Below are 4,497 nucleotides of genomic sequence, written 5' to 3'. Positions count from 1 at the left end.
ATTAGGTTCCTCTCTACGGTACGTCTCCAAGTCTCCTTGGGGCACCCTCGCTTCCTCTTTCCTTGGGATGTCCATCCATCGCAGAGCCTTTCTTATCAGTGTTTCATCAGGTCTGCGACAGGCATGCCCCAACCATTGCCAAAGAAATAAAAACAAAACAGAAAAACAGAAGAAAAAACAAAACATGCCCAACCTATAAAGATGAGACTGGTTCAAGATTATATGGAACCCACATTGACATACGCCTGAGAAATTTGGTCCACGCCCTCAAAAGACTGGAAGCAAATTAATAAATGTCGTTTCTGAGAAGAATGCTCCGTATTCTGTGGACTGATAAGAAGAGAAATGAAGTTGTCTTGATATAGGCTGGGTGTATTAAAAAACGGCAAACGGCAGGCAACAGTCCTAGGTCATGTGATGAGAAGTGAGAACTGGGAAAAAACGGATTGAGACAGGAAAGTTAACCAGAAAGAGAGCCCCTAAAAGACAGAGAGCAAAAATGATGGATTCCCTGATACACTGGCTTGGAACGGAAAGAAACAACAACACCATCAGAGCAACATAATAATAAAATTGAGCTTTTATATACCGCAATATCCACTAAACGTGCTCAAAGCGCTTTACAAGGGGTCCCTAGCCAACAGCAACATTCAACATTTAGGACTGAACATGACCCTGTTCGGCGATATAACAATTTTTTCGATCAGAGACAACGCTGTTAACAGCCAGGTATTCATTTTACACCTGAGTACGGTGACAGAGTCTTTTCCAAGGACTCAACTATGCGCCGAGCGAGGCTCGAACCCAGGACCTTCCGATCCGAAAGCGAGTGTCATACCACAAGCCGTACCAAAAAAAAATCCCCCAGAGAGTCGTGTGGAACAATGACCGACACCAAGCCGGGTGATGATTCATAAGAATCTGTTAAAAAACACCTGCTAGTAAAATAGTTATGCCACGTTATGATTCAATATGATGAAAACTATGCAATATTAAGACAGGTGGATTTCGGAACCGGAAGAGTTGTAAATGTTAAGTCATTACTTTACTGACCTATTGCAATCGTCTTTGTAAACAAATAGAACAATGTGGGACGAATTTTTTATTCCGTTTGCATATAGATCAGTAAAATTAGGTGCCCCAAACGTAAACAATAACAAGTTGCTAGTGATTTCCGTTAGGGACCGGAATAATTTACGCACAATATAGGTCTCCCAATTTTGTAGTTTGAGTTGTAGGCAATACACTTTCAGTATTGAAAATATGTTTACATAAAATCTAACAGTTGCAGAAATAATAATATAAGGCTAAATTATTATGAAAATCAGGCTCCGAATAATTCTCGTTTTGTTCACACCAGCGCAATAATTTGCTCTGTTCTAAAAATAGATAGACTGTAACTTTTGATAAATTTTACCTTTTGTTCCATAAAATATCCATATCTAGACATTATTTGATGCATGATCGAGTATTTATGAATATGTGTTTCTTTTGCCACCTAACAGCCAAATTTTAAAGGTTATTTTTTCTATTATTTACATTGGAACGTGAGCTGTCAAGACAGGAACATGTGGTTTGCCATGTGCTTCTAGACCTTTGTTTACGTTTGGGGCACCTAATTTTACTGCTCTATATAGTGTTTTGCAGCGAGCTATGCTTCTGTTCGAAGGGAGAAAAATCATTAAGCAACAATATCATTTATGCTGTGCCGTAATGTAAAATACTCACATAATCCACCGGCCGGATATAACCTACCAACACACAAAACATTGTGTACGTTTATAATATGAATAATATAGATGGAACGAACTTGACGGCAATCAGCTCTTTGTTATTGTCTTGAGCCAGGCATTTTAATGAGTAGTTCTCATTAAATTGTATACATCAGACTATAAATAGAACGAAATGACGTCCCTCAGTTCTTTGTTATTGCTTTTTTTTATTTCTTTTTTGCCATCCATGTTTATGACTAATTCTCACAAAACTGTATTAACTGACTATAAAAGTTCACGGTTACACATAGTTTTGTGTGTTCGTCCGTTATACTTCTGGATGGCGATGTTATGAGTTTCTTATCCAAGCGCACTCAAAAGATAGAACGAAGATGACGTCACTCATGTCTTTGTTATTGTTTTTTGCCATCCACGTTTATGAGTAATTCTCACTAAAATGTATTATCCAGTCTATAAAAGTTCATGGTTTCACATAATTTTCGGTGTTGGTCCTCTATACTTCCGGATGGCAATGTTATGAGTTTCTTATCCAAGCGCACTCTATAAATGTTCAAGGTTACACATAGTTTTGTGTGTTAGCTGGCCGATGCTATGAGTTTTTCTTTACCTTAAGCACAGTATCAATATTTTAGTGAGAACTTATCAACAAAATAACTGCCTAATAGATAGAACGAAATTGACGCCACCTCGCTCTTTGTTATTATTTTCACCCAGCCATTTTTATGAGTAGTTCTCACTAGAATATTGGATTAATCAGATTATAAAAGTTTAAGGTTACACATTGATGTGTGTGTTAGTACATTATAGATAGTATGCGCTTGGCTAAGAAGCTCATAACATTGCCATCCGGAAGTATAACGGACCAACACACAAAACTGTGTGTATCCATAAACGTTTATAGTCAGGTTAATACAGTTCAGTGAGCATTACTCATAAACGCGGATGGCAAAAAAAAACAATAACAAAGACCTGAGTGACGTCATCTTCGAACTATCTATACCCGAATGCCATAAGTATTTATTTTAACAAAACGCAATGCATCGATAGTTTGTGAGTTAAAGTCACAATGTGTTGTCACGGTGGTGGGTACAATACTCTTCAACAGTCGTAACGTCACTTCCCTCGTAATGACGCATGGTAACTTAGTAGCTGGCTCTAAACTATCGGAACAATGAATGGCGAACGCCCTTATGAAATAGTTCTCCGGCGAGCATAAAAGCGTATCGAGAGAAGAAAAAAACCCCATACATCTGATCATGTTTTGACTTTTACCCATTCTGATCACAGGACATATGAAAAAGTTCTAGCCAGCATGAAGAATAAAAAGTAGTGATTTTCTTTCTTTACTACCAAGATGGCCGCCGTTGCCGGGCGGCGTGACATCAGACTACTGAATCCAATTGAAAAACTAAAGATACTATGTGTGAGGCTAATTAATTATTATGTATTACTAACGTGAGCTTTTATAAATTCCAATATCCACTAAACGTGCTCAAAGCGCTTTACAATGGTTCCTGCAACACATAACATGTTAACTATTTCCTTACCAAACATTTTCAATGTTTTTACAAAAATGTCATGGCTTCCTTACACTAAATTGATTTATTAAAACTCAAAGCTAAGAGCATGCTAAACATAACTTTATTCTAGAAAATAACATAAGTTCTTTTAAACCATACAAAGATTTTTCTTCAAACTTTGAGACGTACATGATTAACAGGCTGTGTAAGAAAAAATTTTCACTGTATCGTAACGATTATGACGATTTTCCTGTAGTTGGTAAGGACAGGGTAAACGAGACATGACGCCTGTTAGGCGATATTACAATTGTTTCGCTGTTAAGGGCCAGGTACTCATTTTACACACGAGTACGATGAATAAATAGCCTTTTCCAAAGACTCAACTATGCGCCGAGCGAGACTCGATCCCAGGACCTTCTGATCCGAAAACGAGTGTCATACCATAACACTACATAGCCACTTTGAGAGAAAATTCTGCAGCTAGCTATGCTTCTGTGCGAAACTAGAAAAAAAAGTAACTGGAAAAATATTTTTTAACCTTTTTTTTTTGGTGACTTGATAAAAACCAGACGGGTACAAGCAATTTATTTCCCCGTTCGTGACACAGACGAAGGAGAGAGAGGAGGGGCTTGTCGGTGGTTCGTGACAAAAGAGAACACATTCCTAATGCATTATAGAACTTTTAAAATCCTATTTCAATAAGACAGGACATAGAATCCTGTTCGTACCCTTCAAAGATATTCGCTCTGGCATAAAAATAAAAGGCGAGGGATTTTGTGTTTTTAGACAGTTATATTATTGTGCGTGGTATGAAGTCTGCAATGCGTGACCAAGAGAGCCAGGTTGGCTTTTTATAATGCCAATTTAAAAATAATTTGCGTTTTTTAAGCCGTTGGCATGAAACAGTTAAGTTTGACAATAATGCTTTTTGCGCATATTTTTTTTTTTGTTCATATCGCTTAATTTCATCTATTTTACCAACAAAATGTTACCAGTTTCACAAAATTTACCATTTTTATCCCTTGAAATGACAACGCAAAGTGAATGCTTTATCAGATCAAAACAATACTCGTGGAGACTAGATAAACAAATAAAGATTTATTTGACTCTTCTTTGCAATTTAGCAGAAAAGATGATGTCTAGGAAAGATTGGTATTTTTGGTATTTTATTCTTGATTTTCAAAACATTCTTTGGCATTTTAAATAAATGCATCTGGTATTTCGGCTGTGGACTGATGCGGTCT

The sequence above is a fragment of the Berghia stephanieae genome, chromosome 14, assembly GCF_034508935.2.
Source record: "Berghia stephanieae isolate SIO BIC M18660-M18661 chromosome 14, UCSD_Bste_1.3, whole genome shotgun sequence".
NCBI classification, from domain to species: domain Eukaryota; kingdom Metazoa; phylum Mollusca; class Gastropoda; order Nudibranchia; family Aeolidiidae; genus Berghia; species Berghia stephanieae.
Note: the sequence above shows the minus strand (reverse complement) of the source record.